This window comes from Cervus elaphus, chromosome 21, assembly GCF_910594005.1.
Source record: "Cervus elaphus chromosome 21, mCerEla1.1, whole genome shotgun sequence".
NCBI lineage: Eukaryota > Metazoa > Chordata > Mammalia > Artiodactyla > Cervidae > Cervus > Cervus elaphus.
The window spans coordinates 14,822,458-14,844,389 of record NC_057835.1 but is presented as its reverse complement, the minus strand read 5'-3'; the positions used below and the strand labels follow the sequence as shown (position 1 = coordinate 14,844,389).

At 46.2% G+C, this 21,932-nt stretch overlaps 1 protein-coding gene and 1 non-coding gene across 4 annotated transcripts in view; both read right to left on the bottom strand.

Moving 5' to 3' along the window:
* ASAP1 (ArfGAP with SH3 domain, ankyrin repeat and PH domain 1) overlaps nucleotides 1-21,932 on the bottom strand; it is a 328,169-nt gene that overhangs the window by 153,723 nt on the left and 152,514 nt on the right. The gene's annotated exons all lie outside the window — the stretch shown is intronic.
* TRNAC-GCA lies at nucleotides 10,738-10,809 on the bottom strand. The gene has a single exon. It is a non-coding gene; the product is annotated as a tRNA-Cys (tRNA).

The following is a 21,932-nucleotide window of genomic DNA, read 5'->3' as shown; positions in this document are numbered from 1 at the left end:
TCCAATACTTTTGCCACCTGATGCCAAGAGCTGACTCACTGGAAAAAGACCCTGATGCTGGGGAAGATTTGAAGGCAAAAAGAGAAGGGGATGGCAGAGGATGAGATGGTCAGGTAGTATCACCAATGTGATGGACATGAATTTGAGCAAATTCCGAGGGATAATGGAGGACAGAAGAGCCTGATGGGCTATATTCATGGGGTCACAGAGATGGACATGACTTCGAGACACAACAATGATACAACAGCAGCCAGCAGGCCTGGGAAACACTCCACACTGTACCCTCTTCTGAAGATCCACAGAGCATGGATCTACTAAAGGTTCGTGAGGTTCCTGTTTCTTTAACTTGGTTAACACAGTATTCCCCAAACTCATTGGCCTCACAAAAACACACTTCCTGCCTCTATCCTTTCAGAACTAGTTCTCCACACGATACACTTTGGGCTACACAGACTTGGACCATAATATTTCAAGAAAAAAATCTGTTCTAATTTATATCAGAGAAGGCAAATAGGTAGCTCAGAGTCTAAATCCAACTTGCAAAATATCATTTGTAAACTTCTGAATATAGCTTCCACACATTTTTTAAACTTCAGTTCAGTCACTCAGTCGTGTCTGACTCTTTGCGACCCCATGGACTACAGCATGCCAGGCTTCCCTGTCCATCACCAACTCCCAGAGCGTAAACTCATGTCCATTGAGTCGGTGATGCCATAGAGTCAGTTTTAAAACTTGGGAGATTTAAGATAAAAATTCCGAAGTCCAACCCTCCCTCTAAAATGCCTTGGTGGAGCTGAAGGCACCTTTCCCCAGGAATGCCCATCAGGAGGAGGGCCAGTCTATGGTCTCCAGCTGCCACTGAATCACCAGGTCTGTGCCAGTCACTCAGGCCTGGCCCCGGTCTCACAAGGGGTCCTATGAATTCTACATTGCCCGTGTTCTGGGCAATGGCTCCATGATGAAGGCATCAGGGCATGCTTGGGATGCAGGAGGAGAAGGTCACTGTTGACCTGCCCATCCCGCCAGTCCACCTCCCTTACGAAGGTTTGCCGAGGACAATGCCTGTTTATACCCACTGCCTTGGCATAACAAGTAACAGAGCCACCCTCACCCTTGTCTCATTCTGGATAAGTTACACAGTCACTGTAGCTGTGAAGTCCTCCCAGACACTCACCTTCACCTCCTCAAGTCCCAGGGATGCATTGTACCACTTGAGTCGGCCCTTCGGTACTTCCCAATTGCTTCATGTGAGCCTTACAGAAATAAGACACATCAGAGCCCAGGTGAGTTGGGTCTGATTCCGGGCTTTGCCACTGAATGGCTTTGTTGCGTATAGACAAGTCCTCTAATGCCTCTCGATTCAGACCCACATCACCCTATTTCAGAATTCATGGGAAGATCAGGGATGTAGCAAGTGCTTGGTAAACAGCAGGGGTTCAATAATAGTATTTTTAGTTCTGAGAATGTAACTCCCTGGAATTAAGTAATTTGAATCCAATGGTTTTGGGTTCTCCTGGTAGATACTATACATATTATTGCTGACTGATCTGACTTCTTCATCCAAAAAAAAAAAAAAAGTGCACCAAAAACTGCCATTGCATCAATTCTCACGTTTCTTTAATTTTGCCAATTTGGGGTTAACTGATATGGGAACATTTTCCTTATTTGTCCCCATCAATTTCAAAATTAAATTCTGGAAGGGCATCTGTCCACTTACTTATGGAAAATTTTTTTAAAAAATGTTTTGAAGGCTAAGAGGAAGAAGAAGAAAGAAAAAAAATTCTCCCCACAGAGTATGGTTCACAAAATTCATGACCTGAGTTGATTTAAGAACTAACAATCTGCCTGTAATTTAGAGAAATGAAGTGATGACTCATGCACTAAGATGAACTGGGTTTTTTATTTTTTTCCCTCCTCTATGCTTTGGGATTACTAAATATCAGAGAACTTTCCCTGGGGATTTTCCCCCAAGTCTTTATTTGTTCCCAAAGAGCTTCAAACATTCTCCTGTTTTCCACTCCTTTTAAATTTGTCTCCTTTCAATCCAGCTAATAACTGAAGCCATTTCTCACGAGTTCTCACCATGGAAAGAAAACCTCAAAGTGGATGCTTAAATGTTTAAAATTCACTTTCAACCCTTGCCAGACCTCTTTTTGAGAGACAACACGGGGATTGCCCTGGATGCAAGGTCTCCCCTGCCCTCCGGACTTTTCTGAGTCTGACACTAATACCCAAGAAGTAGATGGGGCGGGGCAAAACGAAACCGAGCAGGGCTCAGATGCACAAAGTGCCTCTTCTGGGCTGGCCATGACTATACAAAAATTTTCAAGCAAAATTAGCATAAATTAGAAGTGCTGTTTTTAAAGTCGAACCTAACGAGCCATCATTATCTTGTCATGCTTGCTCGCTAATTAGAGATGCCACATTGCCTCACATCACATTTTAGTTTCTTACAATGGACAGGGATGGGGAGGCGGGGTGGGACATATTTGCATTACCACGTCTTCACCTGAGAAAAATATTACGGAAGGCTGGATTAGAGCTGAGTGCAGCGGACCTCACACAGGGCAAGAGTTCCAAGACAAGTGAGTTGTATGTATTCGGCTACTTCTTGGGTCAGGCTTAAGAAATATTAAGGCTTTCAAGTTAATTGCATTTATCTCTTAGCCATTGGCTCTACTATAAAAAATACCTTAACTAGTGACTCTGCTCTTCTCAAAACATTTTTGGGATAATGAATAATGGATATGTTACAATTCCCTTTTTATCTGAAAGGGAAGAAAAAAGGCCAACCAACATTGTTCATTTATATGTTGTCCAGTTACAGGAAAAAACCCAAGAATCCATATTTTCCTTTTCGGTCAGTAGGTGTGTTTCTTGGTATTTTTGTGACACTAAAAGGTCTTTACACTCAAGTGTAATGATGACTTAATTACATCAGTAAAATCGGAGAGTGTGTGCCCTCTGCCACAGGAATAGACCCCGCAGTAACAGTCTCTTCCTGCCAATTCACTGACCACTCTTTGTTCCAAATGGGCTGTCCCTCTCGTTGGGCTCCGAGGGCAGGGACTCAGGGTGAGCAGGTGTTGGTCTACTTCCTGTGCATTCGCTGAGGTTCAACTAGGTGTGTCAGTCACTCGGTCATGTCTAACTCTTTGCGATCCCATGGGCTGCAGCCCGCCAGACTCCTCTATTCAAGGAATTCTCCAGGCAAGAATACTGGAGAGGGCTGCCATTCTCTTCTCCAGGGGATCTTTCTGACCCAGGGATCGAGCTGGTTCTCCTGCATTGCAGGTGAATTCTTTACCATCTGAGCCACCAGGGAAGCCTTGAGGTTCAGCTAAGCTCTGTGCCAGAAATGTTTCCGCCGTTTTTCTCCATTTCTAACAGTCAAAAAAGCTCACCCCTTAAAGTCTGGGAAGACTTTAAGACATTACATATTTTCTGTACTGCCAAAGTTTTATTTTTTAAGTTGAAGGATAGTTAATTTACAATGTTGTGTTAGTTTCAAGCATGTAGCAAAGTGATTCAGCTATACATGTGTATGTACACACATTCTTTTTCAGATGCTTTTCCATAATAGGTTATCGTAAGATAAGGAGTATAATTCCCTGTGCTATTCAGTAGGTTCTGGTTGTTCACCTATTTTATCTAGAGTAGTGTGTATGTTTGTCCCAAACTCCTAATTTATCCCTAAACCCACCCCAGTATATTTGCCTGGAGAACCCCAAGGACAGAGGAGCCTGGTGGGCTACAGTCCATGGGGTCGCAACGAGTCGGACACAGCAAGCACAGGGCCGCCACATTTTACTTGAAAACAAAGGCAAACCCTGTAATCCTGAGACGCTAAACGGCTTGCTCAAGTTCACACCAGGAATAAGCCCACATCTGTCCCCTACTCCTGCGGCTTTTCCCTCTACCAAGATGCGAATGGGGTTCCAGACTGGCCCCAGGATGGCACCCGTGGTCCTCAGCTGGGAAACGTGGTGGGTGTGAGAGGAGACGCTGGGATGACCCCGTGGGTGCAGGAAACATGGGCCAAATAGGCCTCTGAGGGGGTCCCACTGGGTCTCTGTGTGCTGAACCCCACAGTCTCCTCCTGACAGTGGACTGGAGCATAAACAGAGGTAAGGCAGGGGGACCCACCCCCACCCCAACTGGATGAGCACAGAGTCTCTCTCCAAGGCACTGAAGATTTGTGGGGGAAAAGAGAGTTTTACATTAAGACAAACTATATCACGGAGCATGAAGGCAAAGTGGCTTTTTCCCCTCAAGATAAAACACAGCACTTCCAGGAAATGTCCAGATCTTGTAGGGTCTCACACTCCTCAAGGAACCTCATGCAGAAACATACTCCACTATGACTCAATTACATGCATTCACAAAATGTGGGAGTAGCAGAGGAATTACTAGTTAGAAGTATCAGAGCTTCAGGACTTCCCTGGCGGTCCAGTGGGTAGCACTCTGCGCTTCCACTGCACGGGGAGCAGGTTTGATGGCTGGTCAGAGAGCTAAGACGCCACACACCACACGGCATGACCAAAAAAAAAAAAGCGTGTGTGCATCTACCCTCACCAACCCACTGTGAGGAGGCCAGGCCATGGAAACCAAGGAAGATATTACAGAATCTGCTAATCCCTCAGATTCTGCAGCCTTGCTTATTCCAACATCTCAGCAGCTCACAACTGAGTCTGGCATTTATAAAACCTGTGTGACTGTGTGTGTGTGTGTGTGTGCGGGCATAAGTGTGCTCATGACATTATAGCCCTTAAATGTAAGCCAACCACTTTATTTGGTGCTCGAATGAACAGAGTACACTGAAAGGAAAATGTATGACTGTCGATGTGTTGGCCACAAACATAGAATCTTCCTGAGAAATTCTCAAGGGTATTCCTGCCTTTATGCCACTTTCTCCTAGTTAATGATAAACCAGCATAAAATTCAACCCTTCCTCCAGGAGGTAAGCTTGAGAAGGACCAGGAGAAAGAGGGGTAGAGGGGTGAGATGCTTGAGAAATCCTGGGATGGGGTTCTATGCCAGCAGTGGGGGGTGGAGTAGGTTTGGAGGATCCTGGAGCATCTCTAACTGTGTGGGAAAAAAACTGCCAGGAAAACCTATACTTTGGTCTGAATCAGAGGCTGGTAACTCCTCAGGCAGAAGTACCCAAAGTGCCCATATATTAATAGTTGATGTGGAGTAAGACTCTCTGACACACAATAAAATCTCACAGGTTCATGTAAATGGTATATGTGGAGGCAGCCAGGGGACCTTGGGTGGGGAGATGCTGGAGTGGGCATGATTATAGTCAGGGCATCGCCTTCTCTTCCCCTTTCATATATTTCCATTCTTTCTTAGTTCCACGACTACTCATAGTTGACTCTCAGAAACTATCACAATTCTTACTACTGTGTGCATACAACAAACAATTGCGGAATGAATAAATAAATATGGTTACCAGGCATAATAGGAAAAGACAAACGCATCTGACAGTTACTGCAAAAACCTAAAAGACTGTATACTCCAAAAATAAAAGTAACTGTTAGATACGGACAATATAAACTTTGCATACTTTTTCATTAGCTAACAATCACCATGTGATTAAAACAAAATGCATGTCACAGATTGTCATGTTCCCAGTGTTGCTTTAAAAGAAAAAAAAGTCCATGTAGGATCATAGATAGGGTACAGAAGGTTTATTCACTGTCCGTTTCAGTAAACATTTGGGATGAAAGTTAATACTTTATTAAATATGAAGAAAGTAGTCTTTGAATGTGAGTTGGAATTCTGAGCTTCTTAAATCCTTTCAACTGATATTTAGACTGTAAGAACGCCTCTTTTTCCATGATCCTTGTTGAGATAAAGACAATCACAAAATTTTGAAAATATTTATACAAAAGGCTCCACTGCAATTCCTCCAAATGGCTCTAGGAGAACAGACCTCAAAATACAAGTTTATCTTCAGATGTATTATTAAATACTTCACATTTTTAACTTCTGCAGAAGGATAAACAGAGAGGCCTGTTCCATGACCCAAAAAGCCAGGATTTCCTTGAATGACACGCTAATGAAAAATGCAAACCAGTGGGAGTCTTGACTCATTGTACAGAGTCTGTTACATTCCAACCGAAGGCCTGTCTTGTGTCAAGAGGGAAGAAATAGCTCCTGAAACCAAAAGTTATCGTTAACCTTTGCCTTGAGAATATTTCCGTTTTTGTGTAACACGGAAACACAGAAAACGATTCTCCAAAATACTTAAACGCTTATTAACATGGCACTGACTTGGTATATAGTGTCTGATTACATGTGGTGGTCACAACTACCTTCAAAGAGCCCCAACTCAAAGATCAGGAAAGAGACAGCCAGGTTCCATGGCAAGGGACCACACTTTTCTTCTAGCCAGCACTAACTAGGCCAGGGAAGGCAGCTTGACCAAGGGCTTCCCAGGAACTGATGATGTGGCTGGAGAGAAGACAGATGAGCTGGACTAGTCAGAGCTGACCCCCTAAGGAACTTGCAAAAGTGAAAAAGTGACAGAGGAGAGCGATGACGGACCGGGCACAGGTAGCTTAACGAAGAAACACAGACTCCAACTAGGCAGCAGGTAACAGAGACACAAAGATACAAAAAGTGGAAGCAAGCCCAGACCGCGAGGAGAAGGGAAACACACAGATGCAATGAAGGAGACATCACAGGGAGATCAAGAGGTGGTCTGGAACTAACCCTGCCCCCCATCACTACTTCTGAGTAAGTTTAAATGAGCCTCTGCTCTTTCGAGAGCCCAACGGACGGAAAAACCCCACCAAGTGAGAAGTATTAACCTCTGTAGGCCACGGAGTTGTTAAACTGCAAGATCAGAGAATCAAGTTCAGCAGTGTTTCCCTCCAGATCCTTGAGTGTATTTCCCAAGCTCTAGGCATCCTGGCAGAATAACTACCCATTTTGAGCACTAGGAACCAGGCACATAGAGACACTAGGTAAAGATCATTAATCTTTATTTTTTTTGAACAGCCTAGGAAAACAGGCATTCGTCATTATCTCACAGGTGAGGAAGCTGGGGTTCAGAGAGGCCAAGCAGCTTGTCTGCAGTCACACAGGCCAGAAAGAGCAGCCCCATGATCCCACTCATGTTGCAGACACTGACAACGGGGAGACTCCGGGCCCCGTTAGAACTGGTGAGAAGAGGAAAACCAGCCATGACGGGAAAAGCAGAGGACTCTTAGTCACATGACCGGGATGTGACAGGTGTGGAGGTGAACAGACGGACAAACACGCTCAAGGGCTCCCCCAGCCGTGGGGAGAGGAGACGACGAGACAGGAAAGCGACCAGGCCAGGCTGAACCTCAAGGCAAATCGAATCAGGGATGCTGGCCCAGCTGCAGGATTAAATGACAGAAGCTCTTACTAAACGGTGAGAGCAAACTGCTGATGCTTCATCTCATAGGCTGGCTCCGTCTACCTTTCACCTGGCAGGAGACGCCGCAGGGTCTACCAAACTCGTAATCGCCAGCACCCCACCAGGGAGACACAGTTCTCAAGCCAGCCAGGCCCTCTCAGCTCCTCAGGGGCAAAGCGATGCTGCCCGGGGCCCCCTGCACTGGCTGGTTAAAGACCAGCAGGGCGCGATGAAATGGGCAGAAAAGCCCCTTTGATATCCCTGCCTATGCACTGGCTCTCTATTCTTTTTTTGGCCAGGGCATGTGGGATTTTAGTTCCCTAACCAGGGATCAAACCTGTGCCCCCTGCGTGGGAGCATGAAGTCCAAACCCCTGGACTGCCAGGGAAGTCCCCAGTGTCTCTCTGGCAAACAATGGTTATCTAAACCACTTTTAAAAAGAACTATATTAACTGTATTCCTGAACTGCTATTCAGCTATTCATGCACACCAGTATTTCCTTTCACGCAGGAACTGATTAAGCGCTTAGTATGTGCTAAGCCATGTGCTTCTGCCTCCCTGTGAGTACAAACGAGGGAAAATCCCTGTTGTTTGTCTGAAGCTTATGTAGTACCGTGCATCAACCAGACTTCAACAGAAACGCATACGAAGGGAAATATTCTATTGAAATGAAAAAAAAAAAAATTAAAAAAAAAAAAAAAAAGAAAGAACGGGTAGAAACATGCCGGCAGTGACAATGCCGGAGCAGCATGACTGAGCCGTAAGCGGTGGGAGGTGGTCCCTGTGCACAAAGGGCTCCAGAAGCCCTGGAGGGAGGTCGGGAAGGGTGTCCCAGACACGGTGGTGTCTGCTGGCTTTGACGAGTCAATGTTCTCCAGCCATCAGGGGAAAGATGATTTAAGAAGGGGGGTGAGCTGAGTTGAGCTAAGGAGAAGCAACATGGAATCCCTGGTGTAAAAGGGGAGTATTAAAGAAAAAACGAGGGGCTCTTTCAAAGAATATGACAGGCTTTTCCGGTGGTTCAGACGGTAAAGAATCCACTTGCAATGCAGGAGACCCGGGTTCAATCCCAGGGTCGGGAAGATTTCCTGGAGAAGGGAATGACAACCCACTCCGGTATTCTTGCCTGGAGAAGCCCATGAACAGAGGAGCCTGGCAGGCTATGGTCCATGGGGTTCCAAAGAGTCAGACATGCTGAGTGACTAACACACTTCAAAGAATATTGTGATCAGGGCCAAGGAGCTGGCCCTTCTCAAGGCCACAGGCGGCTTTTAGTACAATCTGTGATGGGGTCGAGTCTTGTTTCCTTCAGGGCACCCCATAGCACCCAGCACTGGGTGACTGACAGAAAATGTCCCTAAACATTTCTGGAAGTGAATGATCAAATAAGGCATCAGAATTTGGGAGGGAGATCCCCCAACTCTCCCCAACACAAAATAGGAAAGCAAAGAAGGCCTTTTGACAGCCTATAATAAAAATAAGAGAAAAAAAGATATTATGAACAATAGACAGATGTGAAAAAATACTAAACAGATCCTCCAAAAATTAAAAAAAAAATTTAACAAGGGAATGATTAAACATATACCAGTAACAGAATTAGTGAACTAGAAGACACAGCTGATGAAATTATCCTAAGAAGGTAGCACACAAAAAATAGGATATTAATTAAAAAAAGACAGAGTATTAATAGATATTAAGAGACATGGAAGATAGAATGGGAAGGCCCAATGCTAATCTAATAAAGTTCCAGAAGGAGAGAACAGTGGGAAAGAGTGGAGAGATCAATGTTATATTCTGAAAAGCTCAAAGAACTGTGGTTGTTAGCTTTCCTAAACTTCAGCTCTTATCAACCATTTCTTGAGCACATTCTGCAGGTGCCAAGAGCAAAGGGAGACACAAAACAAGTGCAGCCAGCCGCTTTCACGCATTCCATTAGACTAAAGCCCTTGTTAAGCCAGAGGAGAGCACAGAACCTATTGCCAAACCAACACCTACGGCTGACCCTAGTATCAGCTCCTAGGGCTACTGGAATTCAATGAGAAAGAGAGTTAATAAGAGCAACAGTGCTCAAGTAATTCATGGACCTTGAAGAACTGGGAAGTAAAAGGTATGTCACATGATACTAACAGCTAAGACTTGCTGAGTTCTTAGTCTGTGCAAGACACTGTGCTGAGCACCTCGATGGAGGACCCAACTAAACTCCCACAATGACCTACTGGGATGGGGATGATTAGATGATGACAACAGTTTACAGATAAGCAAGGCTGAGCACCCTGCCCAGAGCCACACAGCAGCTAAAAGGAGGCTGTGAGTCAAACCCAGACCGTCTAAGTCCAGAGCTGGGCGATGAGCTGTTCTCACATCTAGGCAGAACGCCCTCTCCCTTGATAGAAACCTAATCTGCAATTATTAAATGAATAACATTTTGAAGGCACTCCCCTACCCCATCCTTACACAAACAGTGGAGTCAGGGTGGAACCTCCTATGCCCTTTGGGTAGGACACATTTCATTCATAAGAGCAGTGATATTAGCTGTGACCTACGCATTTTTTCCTTGGGAAAGCCTCCTCCCAAAGGGTCAGCTAGAGGGGAGGGTGGGAGAGGCCTTCTCTCTAGGGAGAAATTCAGGAAGAAGCTGATGGAGTCTTGTTTCCCAAAAACCACGACGCATCTCTGTGACTACATGACTGTCTGACAAAGCAACGTGGCACTGCAAGATCCCAAAGACGGAGCCCATCCCTTCTGCCCAAGGATCTCACTTCTGAGAAAGCTTCCCAGGGAGCTCACTCAATGGGGAAAGGTAGCTAACGACTCAAGTGGATCACTGCATGCATGGTCTCTGCCCAAAGGCAGGCAACCTCTGGAGACTCAACAGCATAGAAACTTTAGTAAATTAAGGAACATTTACATGATGCCATAGATGAAAGACAAGATGAGATGGTTGGATGGCATTGCTGACTCAATAGACACGAATCTGAGCAAACTCTGGGAGATGGTGAAGGACAGGGAAGCCTGGCGGCCGGGAAGTCCAAGGGGGTCACAAAGAGTCAGATACAACTGAGTGACTGAATGACAACAAATATGATGGTATTATTATGGGGCCCTTAAAATAACAGAGACGGCAACACTTCAGCACAGCATGTGTGCTACTCCAGTTTTATAAGTAAAACGGCAAGATTCAAAGTGGCAGCTGTTTAAAACAGCGTGGAGGTGGTTGTTTAGTCACTAAGTAGTATCCGACTCTTGTGACCCCTTGGACTGTACAGCCTGCCAGGCTCCTCTGTCCACGGGATTTTCCAGGTAAGAATACTGGAGTGTATTGCCATTCCCTTCTCCAAGGGATCTTCCCAACCCAGGGATCGAACCCAGATCTCCTGCATTGCAGGCAGATACTTTTACCACTGAGCCACCTGGGAAGCCCTTAAAACAATGTTTGAAGCAACAAAGACTGAATACCAATAACCAAAAACTGTTAGGTTAGGGTGGTGGAATGGTGGGTGATCGTTACTCTCCAAATATTTTTTAAATATGCCATTGTTCCAACATACACTATTTTGGGGAGGCATTCAGGTGTCTTGATAATATTCCAATTCAATAATCCTTTGCACTCTCCGCAAAATTATACTACCGTTTGTTAAACTAAAGATTTTCCACTGAAGCACCCCTACTCCCCACAGTTTTGCCAATGTTAGCTTACATTATACAGGACAAGAGCAATATCGAATTAGTGAGTATGATTCAAGAAACCTGAGGGAGGGGGAATGGCAAGGAGGAGGAGCGGTCAGAGGCACTTAAACCGCTAACAAAAAAAGCACTGTGGCTCATACATAACACCATTATTGGCCTCCGTGAGGCATTATCAGTCCAATAAAACATTTCTGTTTCAGACTTTTAAAAAAGTGTACTTGAAACCAGAACAGGCCTTGAATTTCAAACACACAGAACTAAAGGAATGCCGCGGAGGGAGAATTAAGGTCAGCTGAACTCGGCCTTTTGTCTGGGATGCATTCTTCAGACTCGGGAAAGAGGCAGAGTTGGGTTTAGCTGTGGATGATTTGAAAGTAAGATCCGAGGTTTTCAGAATTACCCACACAGCCAGAGTTAGAAAGCTCGGTGCAGATTTCTGTGATATGGCTCCCAAATAAACCAGCCATTGTGTGACCCGAGTGTACCTCTAGCTGCAAGGAAGTGGACAACCAACAGTTAACAGGATGTCCTGGGAATACAGGTAGTGACAAATTCAACAGGCTGTTTACACGTGCTCGGAGGGTCAACAGCAGGAAAGAAAGAATGTCAGACACACCACATTGCAGCTTAGGGAATACATGCCATCCCCTCTTACGGCGAGATCTTGGCTTCGTGTAGAGTATGTTTTTGATAACTGTGCATCTCCTCGTGCACCTGGGAAAGCTACCTCCTCACTGAAGCTAGGTCCACCCAGAGGGTGTGTGGCAGCCTCAGGGTCACCATCAGCTGAGTCAACTGTCTAGATACCTAGAGGTAGGGGCTGCTGGCTATAAGACCTCTGCATCCATGTCGGGGAAGGGCTAGTTTTAATTGCTGCCGTCACCTGGTCTCCAGATTAGGTAAGTAGGCCAAGTATGAGTATTTGGCAGGCATTACTACAAAGTAAAAGAAGCTATCAGACATCTAGAACAAAAGGCCTAAATTAAGTCACTCCTCTATTTGGACCTACGTTTCCCCTCCAATAACAAACTTTTTTTTTTTAATTTAAGGATCAAACTAAATTCATTTCATAACCCACTAATGCATTGCGTTGTGCAGTTTGACTAGCATATTTCTATAAAGTCCCTCACATTTTTGATGGGCCTGATTCTAACATTCACTCAATCCCATATTTGGTCTCTAACACATAAACAGCTCTGTATGTAAAAAGGAAGGAAATAAATTCTCTTGTTAAAAATGTTAACTGGGTAACTCATTGTACAAAGTTCTTACACATCCAGAGCTTTTCATTTTGATGAATGTTTGCTAATGTGGATAAAAATATTATTTCAACTCAGATGATGACATAAAAATCAAACAGATTGGCCAGATCGTCACGCTCATATTTTTTTTGGAGAAGACAATTTGGTCCTAACCTCCTAACTCCTAATCTGAGTTTTTTTGGGGGGGAAAAAAAAAATAACAACCACTTTTCAAAACATAGAGGTACCTTAGGAAGGTAATTTTTGTCCTACTTGCTGGGGAAGAAAACAACACTTAAAGAGGGGCTACAAATTTTTCTCCAGTGTCTCTAGCTTTAAAATCTATTTTCCTGGTCTGCTCAAATTAGCTTCTCCTATAACCTTTGCCTAGGAGTCATTTATCTCATGGTTTCAGATGAGTCACCAACCCAGAAGGCAAGTGCTCAAAAATGCGCTTGGTCAAACGATTGCTGTCTCCTCCATAGGCACCCGTGCCCCGGGCAGCGGTTTGGGAATCACGCTGACTGCCGGGAGGACGTGCTCTTCCTAGTCCCAGGGGCACCCTCGCAGGTCAGCAGAGCCGGCTGCAGGCAGCTCACCCTTGCCCTGTGTGAGTAACAGATCTCCCTCATTCCCCAGCTTCTCATCTGTCCAGTCAGGGTGGGGCTGCTCTGAAGACTTATTCAGGAGAATCCACTGCCAGCATACCCGGTGCTAAGGGGGGCAGTTCATCCCGGATGCAACTTCAGACTCACTCTGCTCTTTTCAAAAAAACACAAGCTATCACAATGTGCTTTGAAGACACTGTTCTCTTGCATGGCACAGAACTCCGAGGTATTTGTTCTCTGCCAGGAAATTTCACCCTGCAGTCTTTTGGTCAAAAGAATACTTAACCACCTCAAGGAGAAGTAAAGGGAACCCAAATCAGTAACATTCCTTCCATTGCTATGTGCAGAGCTCAGATGTTATCCATCTAACTTCAGATTTTAGCTTCCAACCCACCTACCAACCCACATCTGCGTATTTCTTGCTCTTCTCTTGATGAATCCTTCATAAATATGATAAGAGCCACAAGTTTTAAAAATGGAACTAAACAAGCTATACACTATTAGATTGATCACTCATTGAGCTAAACTTGCTCATTATTAAGATTTTATGTTCTTAGGGAATGAGCCCCCAGGGTCACATTTTCACGTGGTTATATCCATCCACTCCTGAATTACTAAATTAAGGTTATCATTCTCCTGCCTCCTGTTTACAAATCTGTGCTACATTGAGTTCCGGGCTTTTCCCACTTTCTTATTCATAAATGTATAAAACCTTTGTGGGAATAAACACTGCAAGACTTTAGATAGGAAGACGGGGGAAAGTTAAGAATTACTAAGTTACTAATACATCAGTGGAGTAAGGGGTTTCCCAGGTGGCACTAGTGACAAAGAACCCATCTGCCAAAGCAGGAGGCTCAGGAGATGCGGGTTCAATTCCTGGGTCAGGAAGAACCCTGGAAGAGGGCATGGCAACCCACTCCAGTATTTTTGCCTGGAGAATCTCATGGACAGAGGAGCCTGGCAGGTCTATGGGGTCACAAAGAGTCAGACATGACTGAAGCGACTTAGCAGCAGCAGGTAAGTTGATCCTTAATTATCCAATTATTCGAGGTCTAACTTTTTATTGTTTCTGTTGTCGTCCACAGCTTGTTTTGATTGGCTGGCAGCAGGCACATGCTTGAGTGTTTTGGAATGGCCTTATTAAGTTTATTATGCAAATACTTGATTTATTTCAGAAAAAGACAACAATAAAAACAAAGACTTCTCCCAAGGCACAAATTCAAACCTTTGGTCACACAATGGTCCATGTTAGAAAGCCTGAGTTGATTCCAGACAGGGATTCATATTCAGCCAAGATCTGTTCAACTCACCACCCTCTTCTTTCCCTCAATCTTATGACAGGCACTCTACATGAACATTCAACCCCTAAGTAGTCCCTCCTATGAAGTATTCATGCTCGATTTCTTTGACAGTAAAGAAATGGAATTAGAAAAATTAATGTGGTAAAAGTCATCTTAAATTTAAATATGACTTTTACACTTGTTTTCTTGGCCTGTTTATTTTTTTCTTCCATCTCCGGGATTCAGAAAATCCAACTACATTATGGTGCCCACTTCTGTGACACATCTGCTTGTGCTTCAACAAAGCACGGATTTCAGAAGGCACATCGTGAAACCTTTATACGGTATCAGAGGGATATGAAGACTGAACTGAAATAATGGTGCAACATCATGCCATTACTTAAAATCATGTACACAGGGTGGCAGGGTTGGGAAGGGGAGAAAACCTTCCTAGGCCAGAGTTCTAAAAATTGGTTCCCCAAACCGAAACGTTTTCGCACATCTCTGATCTTACTACCTTACACAAAATGAATGATGTCAAGGCAAAAAACAGTTAAGCAAGCAAAAGAGATCTGCACAAACACTAAAGGAATTCCCATACTCTAATAAATTAGGAGAGAGGGAACTGAGCAGCTTTATCTTTGAAAATATGAAAATTTTCAAGTTTTGAGAGACATCGGATGAAAATGCATTTATTGCATGTTCCCGAGGCATGCTTTTGGTCTGTTCCTTTAAACTGTTTTCTACCTGAGGAATATCATTACACACAGCTAGAGTGGACCCATTTTTGTTTCTTTTGTAATAGGCATGATACAAAATCCTAGGGCCAGAAAGAAAAACTCATTACAGTGATGTTTTAAAATGTGCTAGAAGTGAAAAAAACTCAGAAGGGAGAAATAATATCATTTCTCTTTTTTAGAATATTGTAAATAACTGGTGGCATGTTTTTTCTAGGATCTTTGTTTTGCTGGATCCCTGAATATGTAAGTGGAAAGTGAGAAACGCTTTTTCTCATATGCTGGGCTCAGTGCTGGTGCTGAGCAACAGGCAGGCACAGGATCACTTCCGAAATTAAGCTCAAAAAAGGATGGGCTAAAGGAGAAAGATACAATCCTACCACTGACTCAGCAGCAGGATCAATATCTAGTTTTTGAAAAAGGGAAGTTCACTTTACTGCTGTAATCTTCATGCATCTATTCAAAATTAATACAGAGGTCTATATTCTAAATCTCTTTCCTTTTTGAAGAAGGGGGGAAACATCAAAAGCAATTTAAAACCTTGAAATTCAAAGGTACCTGCCTCTCCAGATTTGGCACCCCAGAAGAAGCAGGGGCAGAGTCGGGGAGAGGAGGGCAGGGGACTTCAGGGGGAAGACTGCCCATGTCCAGAACACTAGTTTAGCATCCCATCACCTGGGGAACCTGGCTGCAAACAGGAAGCCTGGCTCTTGGCACCAGGTGCTTGGACCAAGGAGGAGCAGACAGGACCTGGGAGTCTGCTTCCTCGACAGCACCCTGGGGATCCTGATGGAGGCTGTCCACAACTGCATCTGGAGAAAACCCTGCAGTCACACCTGAGACAGCAATCTCAGGAGGACAAGAGAGTGGCTTCACTGGGCTGTGGTGGTCCTCAGGTGCACTGTTAAAGGTCCCCAGGTGATTCCAATACCCAGCCAGGGTTGAGCAGGAGGCCTGTGGATGAAACCTATTGATCCTGCCTGCTCATTATTCTCACCCCCAAGACTTGCTCAAAATCCCCAGAACCCTGCAGAGGATGAAGGAGTGGAGGGATGTCCCCCAGAGCCCAGGTCTTAGAATGAAGAGATGTGAGTTCTAATCTTGGCTCAGCCACTAACTGGCTTTGAGATCTCCGAGTTGTCTCTTACAGGACCACTAATGTATCAAACCCAGTTAATATCCTCATCACAGGCTTTGTTCTATTTTGGTCCTCAGTTTTCCCATCTGTAAAAAAGGAAATGTTTGCAGTAAAATCCCTTGAGGGTACAAAATTCTGTAATTCGCAATACCTTAAGCGTGATCTACCTTTTTTTCTTCTCACACAAATGAGCGCCTGCATGTCTGTACCGCTTCCCCTGCAGGAAGAACCACACCAAACGGCAGGGCTTGAGATGATCACAGGATGACAGGCTGTGTTACCAGGAGGAGCGTAATCAAGGCAGGAAAGATGGGCCTGGCTGGTATCTTCTGAGTACTTTTCAGAGAGGCCAAGTCTTCACTTATATTGTACATGGGAGCATTTTATTTCGGGGGGGGGGGCAGTCATGCAGAAATGGAGAGGTTATGTTCTTTTCATTGCTAGAGAGAAGATAATAGCTGGTTGATAAAGAACCAGGCTGAAGAGTCAGGGAGCCGTGGTTTCTGGTCTGAACCCTCAAACTTCATCCATCACTCAATCTATCCTGGACCGTATTTACCCAAATATCCCAAATGGAAAAGAGAGAAAGGGACGCTTAATCCCCCAACCTGTGCCTAAGAGTATTATTTGATAGGACAACGTCTCTTTATTCTACTTTCTAGTATTCACTGTCAGGGATGTACCTTAGGCATTAACACCTGACAACATACTATTTCATTCAAGTCTGATCAACAAAAGCCCATTACCTTGGGAACAAGAGAAGTGAATGGCAAGGTATAGCTGGCCCTCCATATCTGCAGGCTCCGCATCTGAGGACAATGGGGTCTGAGAGCACTACTCGCACATGCGTGGATTTGGGGATCCTCAGGGGGGGTCTGGGAACCACCACCCCCACCGTGTACTGAGGGGCGACCGCACCTCCTTTCCGCCACAGAGTACTGGGCACAGAGCAGAGACAAGCAGAGACGGGCACCGACGGGACCGGAGGAGCCACGTGCTGCCTCACGCCGCCTCCATGCTGCCAGCGTGGGACCTGACTGGTTGGAGCTACCACTCCTGTCATCCTAATCCCCCCACCCCTCCCCGCCACACACACACACACACACACACACACTTGCAGGTGGACGTGAAGAGTCAGTCTGGCTCACTGCCCATAACTTGGGACAGAGACCGCTGGGTGAGGGAGCACAGGCGCGTGAGCCTCCGCACAGCTTCACTTTACAGCCCTGCCTGTGACTGTGGAGCTGGTGGGTGAGGCTTCACAGACTCTGTCCGCCTCCCCTGCCCCCGTCTGCGATCCATCTGTATCACCTTGAGGCTTCAGAGAGAGCGAAATCAGAGGACACGCACAACACTCAGAAGACAGTCAACGGATGGCAGCTTCCTCTTTCCCAAGAGCTCTGAAACCCACTGCCGGGAGGTTTCCGAGGATGGGGTTATCTTCCTGGCTCCGGCAGAAGGAAATAAATGGGTGAACAATTCAGGTCGTCCAGAGCTGCGGAAAGCCCACTAACTCACTTATCAAAGATTCCTGGAGGGCAGCAATAATGGCTTTGGGCGGCTACCCACTTAGGCACATTCAGACTGACGACCGCAGGGTCAATACCGCTCTCTCAGTTACAGCCCCCAGAGACCTCCCGGCCTGCGAGCGTGCGAAAGCTCTCCTCCTGGCCAGCACAAGAGCTGAAAAGCACTTCCAAACAGGGGAACGCACGGAGCTAAGAGCTTGCTCTGAGAAGTAAAACGCTTACTAAAGCAGCCTTATCAGCGACCAAAGGGACCTGCTTTGTTTGCTCTTTCTGTTCTAACTTTGCAATGGAAAGCGCCCCTGGAAACTTTATATTCCTCACAAAGCCTAGAACTGCAGACCTGGGAAAGGACACAGGCACGAACCACCAAGCCGGAAGTAACGGAAGCCTCACCGCAGAAGTAAATGTCCTGACAGCGTCTGGACCTCAGCAGAGGCGCCAAGGATACGCGATGCGAAGACAGAGTGATCAAGGGAGAGAGGCGAGATTCTGTGAAGGAAAGCAAGTGAGGAAGACTCAGACCCAGGACCTTCCACGAACCAATGGATACTCTGCACTGAAAAACAGATACAGAAAGAAACCCGAGGGCCTGGCTTCCAGGTCTGGTGTTGCTATTAGTAAGGTATGGTGCCCCCAGGCACAGCAACCCCCTAGAACCAGCTCGTTTAAATTTAAAAAAGAAAAAAGAATGGGAGGGAGGGGACAAAAGGTACCAACGTCCAGTTTTAAGGTAAGTTCTGGGGATTTAAGGTCCAGCAAGGTGTCTACAGTTGATAACACTGTACTATCTATTTGAAAGTTTCTAAGACGGTAGATTTCAAAGGTTCTCACCACACAACTATAATTCTGTGAGATAGTGAATGTACTAGCTAACCTTCCTGAGGTAAGCACCTTGCAATGCATACATGTACAAAATCACTATGCTGTCCACCTAAACTTAAATAATGTTATAAGTCAATTCCATCTCAATAAAGTGGAGGGAACTAAAAAAGGTCATAGACAAGAGGGGTGTGCGCGGCACACTACTGCTCCAGCTTTAACAATATTTGTGTCAGTTTATAAAGTGATTCCACGTACATTCCACTTTACTAGCCCGTTTTATAGAGGAGGAAGGGAAGCCCCAGTAAGGTTCAATGACTCGCCCCCAATCACACTGCTGACAAGTGGCTGGGCTGGGGCTGGAACTCATAACTCTTGATTCAAATCCCAATGTTTTTTTTTTTTTTTTTTGTCTTACACCCAGTCGTGCCTTACAAAGGTGAGTCTGTTAGGGCACCCATGGTCTGTATAACCAGCAGGTCCCCTGAAGAAGAAGGAGCCGCAGGAGTGGCTGGGTGGGTCCCCCGTGAACAGGAGCCCGGCCGCGGCTCTGAATCTCCACTGTGAACACCCGACCTAAATTCTCACCAAACAGGGAGAGCTGTGAATTGCAGGCTCAGCCTGAACTGAGAAAAACAAATACAGCACCCGATCATGTGAACTGAAATAGGAAACACACGCACTCACAAAGAAGCTCTGCGGCTGCAGGAGGCAGAAGACCAGTCAAGCGGAGGCACTGGCCGGAGCAGAGGATGCAGGGGCGGTTCTCCGATGATGTCGGGAGCATCCGTGGCAGGGAGGGAACCTGAGGGCCCTCGGGCCCTGCCTGTCCCCAGGGGAGGCCAGTGCCAGGCGGAGGCGAACCCTCCCAGTTCCTACAAGGGCACCTCGGCTCTCTCTGGGAGACCCCACCCTGCATCCCAGGCCCGGCCCCGCCCACATACGAATCACCTGTGAGTGCTTTTAACCACACACACCTGGGCCCTGGGTCAGACCTTCCAGAATCTCTGAGAGGGGAGGTTACAACAGGTGCTCCAGCAGAGGACCACAGGCCATCAAAGTGAAAGTCGCTCAGTCATGTCTGACTCTTTGCGACCCCGTGGACTATACAGTCCAGGGAATTCTCCAGGCCGGAATACTGGAGTGGGTAGATGGTCTCTTCTCCAGGGGATCTTCCCAACCCAGGGATTGAACCCAGGTTTCCCGTATTGTGGGCGGATTCTTTACCAGCTGAGACACAAGGGAAGCCCGAGAATAATGGAGTGGGTAGCCTATCCCTTCTCCAGGGGATCTTCCCACCCCAGGGATCGAACTGGGGTCTCCTGAATTGCAGGTGGATTCTTTACCGGCTGAGCTCCCAGGGAAGCCCTCCACACAGGCCATAGTGCCTGGAATAAGACTGAGGAGGGGGCTTCCCTGGGGGGTTGGTGGTAGGGAATCCACTTGCCAATGCAGGACACGCAGGTGGGATCCCTGGTCCGAGAAGATTCCAGAGGCCCAGGAGCAGCTGAGCCTGGAGTGCAATGACTACTGAGCCTGTGCTCTAGAGCCTGGAAGCCCCTGCCCGAGAGCCGGCGCCGGCACAGGAAAAGCCACTGCAGTGAGGAGCCTGTGGAGAAAAAGCCCACTTAGCAATGAAGACCCAGCACAGCCAAAGAAAAAAAAAGACTGAGGAGGAGAAAGCAGGGGTGAAACAGGGTCAGGGGGCAGGAAGGCCTGAACTGCTGTCTCGCCTGGTCTGGCCGTTCACCTCCACGGTACTCCCCTGCCATCACCACTTTGCCACAAGGATGCCAGAAACGAGTGAGACGACCTCCACAGGCAACAGAAAAACACCAGGGAATTCCTTGGCGGTCCAGTGGTTAGGACGCAACACTTTCCCTGCCGGGGTGTGGGTTCGACCCTTGATCAGGGAACTAAGACCCCACAGGCTGCCTGGTGTGGTTCCCCACTGCCCTTCCCCCCCAAAAGCACCCCCAAATAAAAATAACCCATCAGTGACTCTAAGCCACCCCAACTCTCCATGTCCAATGAGTTTAAAACAAAAAAGATCCAACAGCTACAGTTGAGTTGAAGTGAAAGAACCAGAAAACTCATTACAATGCAACAAAAACAAGTTCAGAATATCAATTCCATTTTTGCCACATGGAAAAAAATGTTTGGACAACCCTATCTTTAAAAATGTTAGTCCAAAAAAAAAAACAAACAAAAAAAAACATGTTAGTCCAACAAAAATTAGAAAAAAAAAAAAAGAAAGTAAGCAGCGTAACACTCAGTGTTCTCATGACAGACATCTGAGATGACGGTTACAGCGCTCAGAACCCACCAACCAAGACAGAGAGTCTGACGGGTGAGCATAAAGGGAGGACAGATACAGAAACGGTTTGCAAATGCTTCAGCGAGCATCACCATCAGGCAGCCATTAGCTCCAATTTGGGAATGATTTCTGTGAGATTTCTCACAGGAGTTCCCACATGTGTCTCCACATCAGGCAAACGTCGTGTCTGCTGCCTGAGACCACTATGGGCCCGTCGAGCCGGGCGGTACCTAGACTGCCCGTGACCCAACAGTCAGAGAGAGGGAAGGACAAGTGGGAGGCCGCCCCCAGGCGGAGCTCAGAGAGGCGAGGAAACGCACCCTTAGCAACAAGAGCGAGAAATCTTGAGCAGACTGCTTCTCAGAGAGGTGCCAGGAGAAGAGAACGCCTGAGGGTGTGGGAAACGCTCCCCCCCAACAAAAAAATAAAATAAAAGGGCCGTGTTAACGTGTGTAAATCAGGACCAACACCCTAAGACTAGCACGGGTTCCTTACCTCCTCCGTAGGGTCTGAAGGACAGAGTCCTGAGGGAACAAGCACGGTAAGCGATCACTAGGCAGAGTGACGCGTGTCGGGCGCTGCACTCACACAGGCATCTCCAAGAGCATTTTCTCAGCCCAGGTCTTTAGGACGGATCTAACCACAGACAGCTGTAGTCACATCCCACATTCTAGACGTATTTTATTATTTTAGAGGGTGTGGCAGATAGAAGCCACCATTCCTGTGCTCAATGGAAAAGGAAAACAGGGCCCTCGCCAAAAAACAAACTGCATTTTTTTGCTGACATCAACAGTGTCAGGGGAGGAACAAAGACATAAACCAGAGACTCGCTGGCTTCTGTTTCATTAGAAACACATGAAGACAGTATCTGCCAATGAGAAAATATTCCTCTTTCTTTGAAAAAGTCTTCCATGCAAATCAATGTTTCTTTTTCCTTCTTTTGTTTCTTCTTTCTTTTTCTTTTCTTGAATACGTAGCATCCGGTCTTGTAGCTAGGGAGCTCACTTATCAGATCAAGACACATGACAGAAGAGATGAGCGATCAAGGACAAAAATATCCCCAACAATTCCTAGGATATTTGATCCATATGTACCAAATATCTCTGTTAAACTACACAGGCTGGGAATGCAGGAGAGTCAGCCATTGCTTTTGGGTCCGCCAGCATCCTCTCACTTAGCTCAG